Raw genomic sequence first — 17513 nt, 5'->3', positions numbered from 1 at the left:
AGTTTTGCATCATCATTATCATTATTCATGTAAAACTGAGAAATAGTGAATCTCTGGGGATTTATTCAATTAAAAAAATTACAGGGCTTCTACTATGTGCAAGGCAATTTACTAGGCACTGTAGAGGATGCAAAGACATCTAGGAAGAAAGGAAGTATGCATTTTGTCTCATTTTGGAGAAGGAAATGACAAACCACTCCAGTATATTTACCAAGGAAACCTCAAATGGGTTCACAAAGAGTTATTGACTAAACAACAACAAATTGTCTCATTTGATTCTCATAACAACCCTGCAAAGTAGTTGATATTATTCTTCCCATTTTCCATTTGAAGAAACTGAGGCAGAGAGATGTTGTGATTTGATAAAGGTTGTATATCTATTAAGTGTCAGAAGCTGGGTTTGAATTCAAATCTTCCTGATGCCAAGGCCAGTACTCTAGCCTCTGCCTTTGCAGGTTACTTCGCTGACCACTGATGATTTATAATTTAAGAGAGAAGCCCTGTTTTAGGTTTAGTTGATAGAGAACCAAACTCAACAATGAAGAAAACCACCTGAGGTCAAATTCGGCCTCAGACACTTAGGAGCTGTGTGACCCTGGGGAAGTGAATTTGTCTTTTGGTTTACCAGGAAACTCTCTTAAGACTATAAATTGCACAGGAAATGGAAGAAGATCCTCACCCAGAGCTCTCTAGACTTCTAAGATCATAATTCTTATGCTTCTGCTCACCTCATCACCCCAGAAGGATAAAGAAAAGCACCTGCTGCTCACCTACCCCTTCTTGGCAGAGAGAGGAGGACAACGGGTATAGAATATGAGATCCTCTTGAATGTCTTTGATGCATCCCTAGTTTTGTTTTTCTTTTCTTTGCTTGTTTCTTCAGTGTCTGCTATTCCCGTCACTTCAGGGATCACCGTAAGAGATTTCTTTCTTTTTCACTTTTCTAATTTTTAAAAGTGTACTTATCACATTTCTAGCTCTTCTGAGGTGATAAGGAAACAGGGCTAACTGTAACTTCTTACCCAGACATTTTCCAAAAGTCAAGTCTATAAATTTTGCAGAGGTAACATGGGATTATAAATTATGTAAATCTCCCAGTGTATGGAAATGCTAACAGTTTGTGAGGTGATGTTGACAAAAAACATTGTTTTGATACTGGGGTTTTCGAGGACACGTTGAAATCACTTCATTTCATCTATAAACTACTATGTAAGAGGTATTATGGAATTTCAAATGGTGGGTCACCCCGAGAAACTTCCTGCAGTCATGAGAGATGATTTTTGCTTGAAATAAAATATCTTATTGTTGATAGGAAATCCTGCCAAAGTTTTATTCCTTCATGTCACTTTGCAGAATTGTTATTGTTTGCTAGGTAATAATTATAATAATAGTACTTTGCCGACTATTTTCAAAACTCCAAATATTTTTCAGGACATTTGATATACTGTATTCTATTTGTATATACTTCCCTTTAACAAACTTTTCTGAGTTCTTAATAATGGCAATTCCCCTAGAAAACAAAATTCTTACTTTACTCCTCTCATTAGAGATATTAGAGGTATTTGTTCTTGTAATTGCTATGAACTATATATGCTAATCTCTTGATTTGAAGTTTATAAGTGGCTTCTACCTATTTAAAAAAGAACTAAAACAATACAAACCCAAACCCAAAACGTACAGTATTCATTCATTTGTGGATTTCAAAGACTAGAATGCAATGGAATTTTGACCTAAGGCTCATGAACTTTAGTTGGCACAGTAAATGGAGTACCAGGCCTGGAGTCAGGAAAACTTGAGTTCATATTTGACCTCAGACACTTACAAGTTATGTGACCCTAACCAAGTCATGTAATGGTTTGCCTCAGTTTTCTCATCTGTAAAATGAACTTTAGAAGGAAATAGTAAACCACTCCATTATCTTTGCCAAGAAAACCCTAAATGGGGTCATGAAGATTTGGATATAACTGACCAACAATAGAAACGTGAGCTTTAAAAAAGAAAGAAAAAACACATAGATAATTAGATTTTAATATAATTGATTTCCTCTTTAATTCTATGTATTTAATTTTATGTATTTAAAAACCTTCTTCTAAGAAGGAATCTATAGGCTTTACCAGACTGCTGCAAGAATCTATGACACCAAAAAGGATAAGAACCACTGATATATGGAAATATTCAATACATTTCTCCTTCTAGTTAGCAATAGAAATGACACATTCTGGATATCTAGATTATATTATTGTAAAATCACATTTATGATATTAAATAATCATTTCTGGATCTAGACTATCCAACACTGTATTTCTGTGAATTATCCTTACAGAAAAAATAAGATGTTCACCACAGACCAAAGTAACATCAATAAAATTATTATTTGAATACAAAACTTTAAGTTCTTATCGCAGTGAGAAAATGACAGAAAATATTAAGTTGTATAATCTCTATCAAAGTCCTGTTCCAAACTTAATTATGAAGTGAAGAAAGTATCTGGAAGGTGTTTTTTTTAATGGCTTTTCCAGTGGAGCCAGAGCAGACGCAATAAATTCAGAAATGATTCAAATATGGACCAGATGATGGACTATTGTGTTAGCATGAAACTAGCTGAGCTTCTAGAGGCTCATCACCAAAAAGCTGACTGCTAGGTGATAAATATTTTGACCTAAAGCAAATCACGAAACCATCTGCCATACTTCAGTGGGATTGCTATCTGTACTTTTGGAGGAAATAACTACAACATTGAAATTATAAATCTTTTGAAGGATGACAGTCAGAATTGAGGATGCATCCTACACAAATTATCTACCAAGTGTTTTGCTGACTTTAGCTATGTGTAATATTTTGTTGAGTAGCAATGTGAATTGGAAGCTGGACTCAATGTCAATAAGACCTGGGATTAAGTTCCTTCTCAGATCCATATAATAGCTATTTTCCAAGAAAATAGAATCCTTACTTTGCCCTTGTGAGATTGGGTAAATATTTCACCTCTCAGTGTGTCCAGGCAGTTCTTTAAGAGTAGAAGTCATAGAGTATGTGGGGTTCTGCACCAGTGGGTGTCCAATGAATTAACAGATAGAAAAACACCAAAAAAATATATTAACCCTTCTTGGTAGTTATGGTTTCCATGGTATTTCAGTACTTTAAGGAGCTATAATTTCTTTGATGTGGGTACTTCATCAGAAGTGATAGCAACTGTGACAGGACATGAGTATAGGCAAGTTGCTGTGGTTGAAAAATTTGTTCTCCTGCCACCAACATGGTGATTTGCCACTCTTTATTCTCTAAATTGGTCTTCAGGCAGTAGATTTGCAGTCTCTCACTGGGTCTATACCTTCAGTTTGGAGTCCATTGGAATGGTTTTTGAAAACCCAGGGCTATCTTCATGCCACAATTGGGCATTAAGATGAAAGTACTAGAGCAACAAATTAACATTAAGATATTTAAATCATTCTCTTGTCAAATTGGTTAGTAAGAATTGATTTTCTGAGGCCTGATCATTTATAGGTGAATGGTGAAATTACAGATGTTAAACTGTAAGTCTTTGGGTCAGACCAGATCAGAGGTAGAAAATTGTGTAACTGTGAAGGCAAGCCTTAGGGTTGTTCACTTTCACCAGCAGACAGGTACTCAGCATCTCTTACTGCTGTAGTTTTTCAGTTATTCAGCCATGTCCAACTCTTTATGACCCCATGGACACCGAGCTCTTCTATCCTCTTTCATCTTCTATCTTCCATCTTCTATCCTCTATCATTTCTTGAAGTCTGTCCCAGTTCAGGTTCATTGTTTCCATATTATCTATCCATCTCATCCTCTGCTGTCCCCTTTTCCTGTTGCCTTCAATCTTTTACAGTATCAGGGTTTTTTCCAACAAGTCATATCTTCTCATTATGTGACCAAAATACTTAAGTATTTGATCTTTCAGTGAATAGTCTGAATCAATTTCCTTAAATATTGACTGATTTGATATCCTTGCTCTTTAAGGACTCTCAAAAATTTTCTCAGGCAACACAATTTGAAAGTGCCAATTCTATGGTGTTCAGTTTTACTAAAAGGCCAACTCTCAAATTGTGCATTGTTAGTAGAAAACCCATAGGTTTGACTCTGCAGACCTTTGTCAGCAAGGTGATCTCTGCTTTTTAGTATGTTGTCCAGATTGGCATAGCTCTTTCCAAGGAGCAAGTGTCTTTAATTTCATGGCTGCAGTCATCATTTGCAATGATATTTGAGCCCAAGAATATAAAATCTGACACTGCTCCTATTTCTTCTTTCTCTGTTTTCCAGGGAGCAATGGGACCAGTTGCCAACATCAAGCTTCAAGTCAGCTTTTATACTCTCCTCTTTTGTCTTCATCAATAGGCCTCTTAATTCGTCTTCACTTTCTGCCCTCAGAGTAATATCATTTGCATATGAGATTGTTGCTATATCTTCCTGCAATCTTGATTCCAGCTTTTGATTTATCCAACCTGGCATTTTGCATGATGTACTTTGCATATAAGTTAAATAAATAAGATATCAAAACTTGTCATACTTCTTTTCCAATCTTACACCAATCACTTGTTCCATGTTTGGATGACCAATATTTTTGGCTCACATATAGGTTCCTCAGGAGACAATTAAGGTGATTTGGTACTTTCATCTCTTTAAGAATTTGCCACTTTTTGTTGTGATCCATACAGTCAAAGGCTTTAGCGTAGTCATTGCAACAGAAGGAGATCTTTTCTTGGAACTCCCTTGATTTCTCCATAATCCAGCTAATGGTGTCAATTTGGTCCCTTTCTCTGCCCCTTGAAAATCAGTCTGCTCTTCTGATTGTTCTAGGTTCACATACTGCTGAAGTCTAACTTGTAGAATCATAAGTATGGCCTTGCTGGCATGGGAAATGAATGCAATTGTTTGGTAATTTTAACATTCCTTGGCATTGCCCTTCTTTAGGAGTGACATGTAAGCTGATTTTTTCCAAGTCAGTGGTCACTGTTGTGTCTCTCAAAATTGCTGGCATATTGGGTGCAGCATTTTAACAGCATCATCTTTTGGGGTTTTAAATAGTTCAGCTAGAATTCCATCACCTTTAGTGCCTTACTGTTAACAATGCTTCCTAAATTCTACTTTATTCTCCAGGATATGTGGCTCTAGGTCAGTAACCATACAATCATAGTCATCAGTGATATTATGATCTTTCTTGTGTAGTTCTTTTGCGTATTCTTGTTACCTCTTCTTAATCTCTTTTGCTTCTGTGAAATCCCTACCACTTTTGTCTTTAATCATGCTCATTTTTGCATGAAACTTTTCCTTGATAGTTTTAATTTTCTTGAAGAAGTCTCTTGTTTCTTCTGTTTATTTGCATTGTTCCTTTAAGAAAACCTTGTGTCTCCTCACTGTTCTCTGGAAATCTTCATTCTGATGGGTGTATTTTCTTTTTCTCTTTTCTCTTTCACTTTCTTTCATCAACTGTTTGTAAAACCTCATCAGATGCCATTTTACTTTCTTGCTCTATTTCTGTAGAATTTGTTGTTGTTGTTACTGTCTCCCCTACAATATTGTCCATAGTTCTTCAGGCACTGTATCTACCAGATCTCATCACTTACATCTATTCATCATCATACATCTATTCAGTAGTATTTCATAATAATAAGGAACGTTATTTAGGTACTGCCTAAATAAGACTACCTGGTCTGTTGTTTCCCCTACTTTCTTCAATTTATCTGAATTTTTCAATGAGAAATTCAAACCACAGTCAGCTTTAGGTCTTATTTTAACTGACTATTTTTGCTTGCAAAGTTTATAATTGATATAATTTTCTCAATTCACCATCTTGTGTTGTTCATATGTAGACATTTTTGGGTTGCTGAAAAGAGTGTTTGTTTCAATCAGCTAGTTATCCAATTATTAGTTTCTTCCTTGCTTCTTTTTGTACTCTAAGACCCAACTTGCCTGTCATTCCAATTCTCTTTTGATTTCAATCTCCTATGATGAATGTGACATCTTTTTTTTTTGGTGTTATTTGAAGAAGATGTAATGGTCTTCCAGTGCATCCTGGGTCATCTCCAGTCAAACTGAGGAATATCAGGTCACTGGATTCAGATGGATCTGGAGGAGAAGTGAGGTTGGTGACCTTGCACAACACTCCCTCACTCAAAACAAAGTCAAGTGCAAATCACGTCATCATTTCTCTGACAGCATGGTCATCTTCGGCAACGAAGGACAAACACAAAGTCTGCATAGAACTGATCAACTTTAGCTGCTTCAGCATGAGTGGTTGGAACATTGATTTGTATGACTGTGAGCTGAATGGTTTGCCTTGGATTTGAACAGATATCATTTGGCCATTTTTGAGATTATGCTTTAGTACCGATTTTCTCACCTTTTTACTAACTATGAGGGTTACTCAATTTCTTCTAAGGGATTTTTGCCCACAATGATATATGTAGTAATCATCTGAATTAAGTTTGCCTATTCCCATCAATTTGACTTTATCTCCTGTCTGACCACATCCAGCTTACCTTGGTTCATAGACCTTATGCTCCAGGTTTATATGCAGTATTATAGGATTCTTTTGATGAAAGGACTCATCCACTGTTGAGCTTCCTTTGACCTTTTTCCCAGCAGCTTCATTGCTGGGACTAATGGTAGTTGTTTTCTGCCCTTCCTCAGTAGCGTATTGGACACCTTCTGATCATCTCTTGTGTCGTTTTAGTACTATTAAGGGGTTTTCTTGGCAAAGATACTGGAGTGGTCTGCCATTTCCTTCTCCAGCAGATCACATTTTTGCAGAATTCTCCATCGTGGTCTATCCATCTTGGGTAACAGCAGAACTCATAGTTTTATTGAGCTATACAAACCCCTTCACCCTGATAGGGCAACCCAAGCCTAAATTGGCTTCTGAACAAATGGCACTCATTGTTCTTCGCTCTGTCCTCAAGAACCAAATAGAACAAGTATAATTTCTTTTCCATGTAACAACTTTTTAATTGAAGACACTATCAAATCCTCCTTCAGTCTTCTCTAGGCTAAATATTATTCTGTTAGGGGAGAAAGAATGGAGTAATGGGGTGACTTGGCTGCTGCTTCTATTAATACTAAAATTTTTCTAGTTTATAGCCCATTGAGAGTTCAGATTTTAGCTTTTCCTTATCAGCTGTTTTTGTTGAAGGCATTTTACATTATCTTTCGCTGCTACTGTCACACTCCATGAATTTTGTCTTAAAGAAAACATTTTAAGTTCGATACTGGTATAAGGTCTAGAAGACTGAAAGTACAAGACTACTGAAATCATCCTGAGGATTTAATGGATACTGTTTAGTGACTTGCCCAAGGTCCTGACAAAAGATTTGAAGTTAGGTCTTTCTGCTCCTGGTATTCTATCTGTTGTATTCCTTAGTTTCCTACTGTGTGCAACATACTGCTATATGTATTGGGAATGGCAAGATAAAACAAAGGTTCTGCCCTCAAGGATCTTTTGGCCCAGTAGACTTTTTAAGTCAGCTATACAATTAACCAGAAAAGTGAAAATCTGATATTGCTATGATTCAAGAAAACTAGGAGAAATTTCTTTTCAGGGGGAAATGAAGTATAGTCCTGGCAAGGTTTAATGAAGGAGGGAACATGAGCTCTGTTTTTTATTTTTGTCAATATCCAGTTTTATTGGTATCTAGTTCTCTGTGAATTTCAGAAGCATATAAAGCAAAGGATCCAATCACAAAAAGGTAACCTGGCCAGTGGAATCAGTTTGGGGGTTGTTGGTGGATTAGGAGCTTCTCTTGGAAGGGTGGATGGTGTCTATCTCATGGATGCCGTCTTTGTTGATAATCTGGAAAGCTGAAGGATGGTGGTTCAAGATGAAGCTTCTGGAATTCTTGCAGACATTTCTCCAGGAGCTCTACTGTCTCCTCACTTTGGTTTATAGTAATGATCTAGGACGGTGAGGGTCAAGAAGGCACCATAACTGTGGGCTGCTAATGGAGCTTTGACCAGGGCTTCCAGGTATTTCACATAGTACAGTGTGGGTGGGTCCTTCATGTTCATCATAGCTGGACAACAGGAGGTTGACATGGTATGGGGTCTAAATCCAGAGGTAATCAGCCAGATTTCAACATGTTAAATTTGCTATGGGAGACAATTCAGACCCATTGCATCTTGTACAGCTGTACATTTTTCTGAATGTATTTAGCAAACTGCATAGTGTCTCCAGTTTCTGAAACATACAGAAGTAAGATCTTGTCATTCATCTTGAATATCCTTCATCTGGAGGATGTTGCTGGTGGCCATGTGGTCTAAGGCTACCAAGATGTAATTGGGCTGATTCTCCTATTTAGAAATTACTCTTCCCTCTCTAAGCTCTCATTGTTTTGAGTTTGATATTTATTTTAGTTATAGCTTTCTCCTCAAATTTTCCTATAGCACTGTTTGAATATCTCTTTTACCCCTACCTTTCCCTAGTTTTATTCCTCTTACTCTCTCTAGATAGATACATAGATAGGTATAAATAGGGATATCTGCCTATATCTATTTCTCCCCAGTGACTAACACAGTTTTTCGCATAGTTTGCTAGATGAATATCGAGTAAATAAACTCTAGCTTTTTACACATATAATTCAAATTTCTATTAACTCCTTGAAGGCAAAGACTATGATGCTTTTTCAACTTTTTCTCCCTCTTGTAGATCATAGTGTCTTTTAGACACTAAATAAATATCCTTTGACTTGGATTGAACATGAAATAAACAAATTCTGCATATGTTACCTTCTATTTAGGTTCAGAAATATTTATACTTAGGCTCCAGAGCTTCTACCCACTGAACTGCCCTCTTCTAGATGAATGAATGAATGAGTGAAACATTTATCAAACACTTACTATGTGCAAATCACTGGAGATGCAAATAGAAAAGTAAGACAGTTCTTGTTCTAAAGGAGTTCACATTCTAATGGGGAGACAACATATATGAAAAGTTCCACCTTCCAGTCAGATGGAAAATTCCCATGGCTTTTAGAGTACATGGCAAAGAAGATAATGTTAATGCCTCTCATTTAATGTCATTATTTCATGTCACCATTTCTAGGGTTCTTGGGTTCACAGTGCTAGTCTCTCGCCACCAGGTTCTGAGAGGATATCAAGTAATGATTGTTTGACTTGTCTGGCATAGTCTGCCATCCCCTGTTTATCTGTCAGAGTGTCTCAACACTTTAGCTAGGCTGGCTTGCTTGCTGTGTATGTGGTCATTAGTTAATAGTTGGTAGGGATGAGCAACCTCTTATCCAAGAAAGTTCCTTCCTTGGATAATGGCTATCACTCCCACAGCTCTTGTAATCAATCATCTGCATTTGGTGGCTTGTAGTCAGCAGTTGTTTCAGATGGTAATAAGGAAGGTAGACTCTGTCTCCACAATGATTTCTCCTCTCATTGATGGTTGCAGGGGCTGGGCTGACAGCAAGTCTCATGTCTTGGGAGGTACTGCTGTTCCCACAGTTCTTGGATTCATATTCTTGGGCTGTCCATGGTCAAGGTGATGGTGGTAGTTTGACTTGCCTGGCACATGCTGCTGCTACCTTACTGCTACAACTGGGCTGGTTTACCTAGATTAATCAAGATTTATCACATTACCTCAAGTTATAAGGAGAATAAGAAAATTTTTTTTCAAAATTAATAAAAAAAAATAATAACAGTAATTTTCAAAATTCCTGAACCCAAGCAAACCATTGTATCTTTTGCCAGCTCCATAAGGAAGAAAAGTTGTAAATCCAGCTGGTTGCCATCCTTCTAGTCCAACTCTGGCACTGCAATCATCATATTAATAAGTGGTTCCTATGGAAAAAGGGCCAACCATTCCTCCCTCCCCAACTGCCAACTGCCAACTGCCACACACAAGGCAAGCAAGCAAGCCTAGCTAAGCAGCAATTTAACCTGAGATAGAAGCAGGAGGCAGCATGTTCCAGGCAAGGCAGAACACCATCACCACCTTGATCATCATCTCTCCTCAGACCCTGATGGGTCTGCATAGGAGGACCCAAAACACAAGACCCTTTAGAATAGCTAAGCTTTCCAGATCAGTGCTTTCAGACATCATTGTGTATGTAACCTTTTGAAATGCAGCCTGGCATCTGCTCCTGTCGGTGTTGCAGCCAAATCTCCTGAAGACCCAGAAAAGAAAGTTCTTGGCACCAAAGTCTTTGGCACTGTCAAATTATTCAGCACAAGAAAACAGTATCATTTTATCAGTGCAAATGACATTAAAGAAACATCATTAACACCTGTTTTTCTGCTGCACCCTAAGGACCATGAGAATTTTCAATTTGACTTCCAGCTTGCATCTTCCCATATGTATTATTTCTCCCATTAGAATGTAAGGTCCTTAAAAGCAGAGAATGTCTCACTTTTCTGCTTGTATCCCCAGAACTCAGTACAGTGCTTTGCACATAGTAAGTAATTAATAAATGCTTCATTCACTCATAGAAGTTGAGATAATAACTTGACCTTCAGATAATCATGACAGGTCTTGCATATTGATTTCCACATCACCAATATGGTTCAGCTTGTCAACAGATGAGACATTAGGAATTAATTGCTATTGCTCCCATGCTGGATGGATAGAGCTTGCCCATTGTCTAGAAACACAGAACCAAGCCAGACATGGGGACAACACTTATTTCTGGATACTGAGACCTCTGTTATTAAGTCTGTCTCAGGAGAAAGGTAAACACTGATTTCCTGACAGAAATGGAACATAGCATATCATGGGAAGGTCTCTCTGAGCATTACCAGCTGTTTTGTATATCCTACTCCTTTCTCCAAGTCTTCATTTTGGCATGTCTTTTATATTTTCTACTAAGTCCCACAGCAATGGTTACTGCAGCTGTGATGGAAACAGGCTTTAATGACAGCTTTTGGAAGATGTACTATATCTATTTGGACTTAGTAATTAGTATAGTATAAGGCATAGGTAACTAATGGAAATGTAAATTTATGCCCTAATAAAGGTATAAGTAACTAATGAGTAGAGAAAATATGAAGTGATACTATAGTAATATTTTGTAGTATTTCCTGTAGTATACTTATAACATTTAGAACTAAAGCTTTCTAAGTGACTTAGAGTCTGCTTTTTGTTTGATATGAGCTATTTGTAGAAGACAAATAGGTTTTGGAGGCATATTTTCTCTGTCAGACTACAAAGGTACCAAGAAGGGTACTGGGAGTGGGGAATAGTTAATATGACCCTTTTCTCATTGGCCAGATTTGAGTGCCTGAACAACTTTTCACATGATGTGGTTTTCATCTTTTGTGCTAAAAAATGTTATTATATTTACTTTTATTTCCCATGCTGATCTCCCTGGATTTCACCTGTCAGGACCAAGTAGTTTTGTTCTGAATCCTAAAAATGTTTTTATATGTGATGGGATATTTTTGGATATGAAACATTTGAAAACTATAAATCTAATCAATCAAGTTCAGTGAATTATTTAATGAACTACCTTTCAACAAGTGATGCAGTAAGTCATCCTGGAATAATCTTGGACCAATTAATCAGATCTCCTGAAAATGTATTTCAAAATGTCACATTGTTAATATATGCTATATTAGTTGCTTTCTTATTAATTAAAAAATGTGTAAAGTAGGTAATTAGAAGTGTTACCTTATTTCTTTACATGTATCATTAGTTTCACATGCTGACATAAAAGTCAATATTGAAAATAATATGTTTATATTATGACATTTGGGGAGCAGGAACAAAATTTTCCACAGATAAAGTGTTTTCTAACTTGTTTTCAGTTTAAAGGGGAAAAAAATTAAAAAGATGATTGGATTTGAAGGTTTGTAAGATACAACTCATCAGAGACTAGATAGAATACCTGATTGAGTATCAGGTTACTTGACCTCTATTTCTTTCCTGTAGCAGACATGTCATATGATGTCCAGTGAGCTGTTCATAATCTTTGATCCTATGGTTATCTCCAAATGATAGTAAAAATAATACTTGCTACTTCATTCTAGAAGCTGCTTTGAGATTCTTAGTTGGAACATGCTTTTTACAATGATTGCAAATTTAGTAATTAAAAAAAAGGATGTGTTAAACTCCCTTCACTTTATATTTGGATTGAAGGGAAAGGATTTTTATGTTCAATTTTATTTATTTTATTCTTAACTTAAGAAATAAAACAAGCATTTCCATAACATAGTGTAATAGGATAAAAAATGATTGTCAGTGAAATTGCAAATCTCTTAAAGGATTTTTAGAAAAATATCCAAAAATTACTTTTAATATAAAATAACTTTTGAATGAAGTAAGAGTAGCTGCACTGAAATAGGGTTCCATGGTCTATTGTATAAAATATATTTTGTATATATTTTGTATGTGAAGAAAAATTTTTATTGCAGTATTTAAATTCTAGATTATATTTATTTCTGAATAGCACGTTTTTGTGTGAAGAACCTTTCAAGGTTTTATTGCAGTATCTACCTGTCGATCTGTTTGTATGTTTGTTTGTTCTTTTGTCTTTCTACCTATTCCAGATCTGTTTTTCCCCCATTAGTGTTGGAAACTCCCAGTGTGGAAAACCTTTACACGGATCCAGTTCAGCAACTTGTCTACAATTTATAGTTTTAGAAAGTTGCCTAGGTGCACTGAGAGATTGTGCAATGTGCCCACCCTCTTTTAGTCAGTGTGCATCAGTGGCTATATTTGAACCCAGGTCTTCCTGACTCCAAGACTGTCCCTCTATCTACTCTGCTATTCTGATTTTACTTCAAGGAGAGAAGAGAAGAGGGAAGTGGGGGGAAGGGAAAGGAGGGGAGGGGAGGGGATAGGAGGAAAGGAGAGGATGGTTTAATATGTAGGCAGCTAGGAGGAACATTGGTAGAGTGCTGGATCTGGAGTTAGGAAGACCTGAGTTCAAACTGAGCCTTGTGTGCTTACTAGCTTGAAGATCCTGGGCAAGTCTTTTAACCTCCGTCTGCCTCAGTTTTCTTATCTATAAAATGAGGATGATAATAGGACCTATTTCCAGGGTTATTGTGAGGGTCAAAATGAGATAATAATTGTAAAGCACTCAGCATATTACATGACATATAGTAAGCATTTTATAAATATTAGCTATTATTATCATGGTATATCATATTGTATAATAGATAGCATAGAAAAATATAATGTATAGTATCAACAGCTTGGTGACACAGTGGATAGAGTACCAGGCCTGGAGTCAGGAAGACTCATTATTCTGAATTCAAATCTGGCCTCAGACTCTTACTAACTGAGTGACTTTGGGTAAGCCACTTAACCCTATTTGCCTCAGTTTCTCATCTGTAAAAATTAGCTGGAGAAGGAGATGGCAAACCACTCTAGTATCTTTGCCAAGAAAATCCCAAATGTGGTCACAAAGAATCAGACATGATTGAAATGACTGAAGAACAAATAGTATAGTATATAGGATGGAATTGGATGGTATGGTATGGAGTGGTATGATGTGGTGGCACATGGCATTGTATAATATGGTATAGTATAGCATAGTAGAGTCCCATATCGATTTAATGGCATTCTGAGATTATTCCAAATTCACTGAACTTTTGATGAAGAAACCTTTCCATTGCCTAGTTAAGAGTTTTAAAACTTGTATTTTGAGTATTTCCCACCTCCAAAATATTCTGTGCAAACCTTCAATATCACAGATTTCTATTCTAAAGAATTTTTTTACATAAGATGGAGAAAAGGTTATAATAACCACTATACTTAGCATTTGTTGTGTAGCAGATGAACTTATGAATTTTTAAGAATATGTTTGAAAACATGCTTTAGAGTGATTCATGAAATCAAAACACATTCTGTCTTTAAAAGGAAACATCGCTGTCTATATCATCCAAATTTATTTTATCTTGTAGACTTCCAGTTAGCATCTAAACCACATAAATGTTGCATGAGGTTTTTTGACATAACAAAAATGTTTCACATTTTAGAACTTTCAAATTAATTCCTAAGATCCACATTTAGCCATTTTTGCTGAATTTTATAACTACCTAAAAAGAATGTTTTTAAAAATACTGTAGAAACTTTTTTCTTCTCTTGTTTGTTTATTTTATGTCATATATCATAATTTATATTCTTATTCTATAATAGACATTCTTTTTTGCAATATATGAAGGCCGAATTTAATATCTAAGATCCATGTTTGCTCAAAATTCTATGATTCTAATAATATGAAGTATTTAAATTGAAAGAGAGTAGAGGATCAGTTAAGAGTTTTGGTTTCATCCCTGGAACTTATTGTGAATGAGTCACTTAATCACTCATCTTTAATCTGGATGATGTGACATTTCAGTAGATATGTACTTTCCTTGTTCACAACTCATCCACATAACCCACATTTTCACATACAAAATGATCTTTTATCCTCTTCTAAATGATCTACAAGTGGTGGGTTCCAACTGCTAGGTTCCTTATTCTACATTTCTGGTGCTCTGTCCTTTGCTTTCCTTTTACTTTCACTGCATGATTACATCATCTCCTCCTCCTCCTCCTCTCTCTCTGTCTCTGTCTCTCTCTTCTTCTTCTCTTTTGACTGTGCATCTCTTTGATCAAATCCTTCATGACATTTTGGCTAACAATTCTCTGTGGGTTGTACATTACAGTCTATGCATGCCTTCTATGCACCTGTCCTTTGATATTTGGATCACCTGCAACTTTAATTCTTCAGTCACTCTTGCATCTTGTAGCCATGCAGCATCACTGAAAGAATATTGATACAAAACAGCAGGGCATTTGTTTTAGGGCAAAGCTAGGGGCTCATTAAAAGAACCATGGAATTTCCCAAAGGCAATCTCTTCACAATTTTATGATGTGTAAAGTGATGATCATAATATATCACTTTCTCTACCAAAAGAAAGTTGGGAGAATTAGATAATATACTTGAAAGCAATTTATGTCCTTTGGAAGGACGCTGACAGAAATTCAAGGTATACAATTAAATTGTGGTCTGCTAGATAAGGGCCTTTTTGCTCTTCATGAAAGATGACTAAAATACTGAAAAGTTTATTTGTATTCCCATATCCTCTCATAGTATAAAAGCACTTTACGATAATTTTAATGTTTATCTCCCTAAGGATTTTCCAGTTATCCAGAAAAGGAAATAAAAAAGATGATGCTATTAACTAACATGAAGGTAGAATGTAAACTCCTTGAAGGCCAGAGCCATTTCAGTTTTGCCTAGGTGTCCAGCGTAGTGTCTGGCATATATAGAGAGCACTTAATAAATCAAGGGTTTTCAACCTGGGGTCCATGAACTTTTTAAAAAGTTTGGTAGTTATTTTGATGCAATAGTTTCCTTTGTAATCCCATGCATTTTACGTATGATTTTGAGTAAATTATTCTGAGCAGTCCAGTCCATATGCTTCATTAGACTGCCACACAGAGCAATCTTTAATAACTTGTTAAATATTCATTGCATTGATTAAATTGATATACCTAAGCCTCTGTAGAAATAATCCTCATGGAATTTTGATTAGGAGTTAAAAGATTTTAACACCAGTTACAGGCACTTCTGTGATTTCTGAGAAGTTATGGATTATAAGAGAGTTTAATGGAAATGTATAAATCTTTCCTTAATTATTGGAGACTCATCGGTTCTTTTAGGCCCTCATTAATGTGCCAGAATATGGTCCTTCAGTGGCCTGTTAGGTAAAAGTTTAGATTCAGTGTTGGGGACAATAAGAGACACTAACAAATTCTTTATTTATAAAACGTGAGACAACATCGGCTGTCATTTTGATGTATAATAGATGATGACCAAGAATTGTAGCTCCTGGGTTAAGGCATTACTTTTACTTTTGTCTTCAGATCTTCAGCACCAAATATAATGTTGTACAATGTAGACCTGTAACAAATATCTGTTGGATAGAGTTAAGGGAAAGAAGGTGGTTTGGAAAGGAGAGTAAGAAGATAAATTCAGTTTAGGGCATATCGAGCTTGTCAGTTCACTTGCCAGGTCTTCACTTTCCTCATCTATAAAACAAAGGGATTGTACTTTAGATGTAAAGAACATAAGATCCTCCTATTCTTATTGTGAATTGACCACAAAAAGTGACGATTCAGTAGAGCCAGATTTACCTCTGCTCACAAAGGAATCTCCCATGTAGATGTTGTATATGTAAAAATCATATAAGGTCACCTTCTCAAGACCAAGGACTGTTTTCATTTTTGTCCTTGTTCCTCAATGCTTAGCACAGTGCCTGGTATGTAGTAGGTACTTTTTGAGTTGAACTGTTGAGTATGGATAAGTAACAGAGAAGACTAATTTTCAGTTTTAAAAAGTTTCTTTCTTTTTGTCACACATTATGACGTTATTTCCAGATTGAAACAAATAAAGGAGAAAGGCAAAGCAAGAGGCTAAGTTCTATATTTCGAAGCATAAAAATTAAATCTTAGCTTGCCCATTTTCTAGTTCATCAATCTAGAGATAGAAGGGACCTGAGAGGCCATTTCTCATAGTGAAATTTCTGAAGAAAACTCTAACACTGATATCCAAAAAATGTGCAGCCTCCTACATGAGAGACTAACTTTTGTCCAGGGATCTACCTGTATAGAGGTTCAGGTGAATTTATTCTATGCCCTTATGTTTTTCCAGTCCAAAAATATAAAAAGAACTCTATAATGTGTTAGACCTATATTGCAATCAATTAGATGGTTTGTAGGAAGTTTTCAATCATTAGGAATTAGAAAAAAAGTCATGTATTGGAATCTAATATTTGTCATAAATATTGCCACTTCTTATAGCAAATATTTCTCAAAATTTACCATCTCTAGGAAACTCAAGACAGAATAGATTACTTATGGAATTATGGAAAAACTTTAGTTAGTATAAGTTCCTTCACATTGTCATCTCCTGAGCTTCAAAAGATTAATTTGCCAATGGAAATTTATACTGTGTTTCAGGATCAGCTTGGAAAAAATAAAGAAATTTATTTTGTTTGTGTAGAATATTAGAAAAGCAGAGCTATGATTTTCAAGTGTAATAATCACTGTAGTAATAACAGTGGTAATAATTCTCCAGATAATATATATAATGCATTAAAATGATGTGTGTGATGACTAAATAGAGGTATGAAAAGATCTACATGAGCTGATATTAAGTAAAGTAAGCAGAGCCAAGCAAACAATCTACATAGTGACTATAATAATATAAGTGGAGAAAACAATGACACAACAAGAAATAAAAAAATGAATGCAATAAATTTATTTATAATATAATATGCTATATTATATATTATATATAAATAATATAAAATGTTTTATATACATTATCTCAATTTTTCCTTACTATTACTATTTTGCATGAGGAAATTGAGACTGAGAAATCAGTAACTAAGGACACATAACTGATAAAAATCAGATACAGGTCACAAACCCCGATTTTATAAACTTCAAGTTCTCTCCAGAATGAATAAAAACCTGTATTAAGAGTACCTTAATAGCACAATAGATAAGAGTTCCAGGCCTAACATCAAGAATGCTTATCTTCTTTGAGTTTAAACCCATGCTCA

The 17513-nt window shown here is 35.7% G+C and overlaps 1 pseudogene; it reads right to left on the bottom strand.

Moving 5' to 3' along the window:
- Positions 1–7740: 7740 nt before the first annotated feature.
- Positions 7741–9527, bottom strand: LOC140512173 (proteasome subunit beta type-2 pseudogene; annotated as a pseudogene).
- Positions 9528–17513: the final 7986 nt, after the last annotated feature.

The sequence above is a fragment of the Notamacropus eugenii genome, chromosome 6, assembly GCF_028372415.1.
Source record: "Notamacropus eugenii isolate mMacEug1 chromosome 6, mMacEug1.pri_v2, whole genome shotgun sequence".
Taxonomy (NCBI): Eukaryota; Metazoa; Chordata; class Mammalia; order Diprotodontia; family Macropodidae; genus Notamacropus; species Notamacropus eugenii.
Note: the sequence above shows the minus strand (reverse complement) of the source record. Positions and strands in the feature narration are given on the sequence as shown.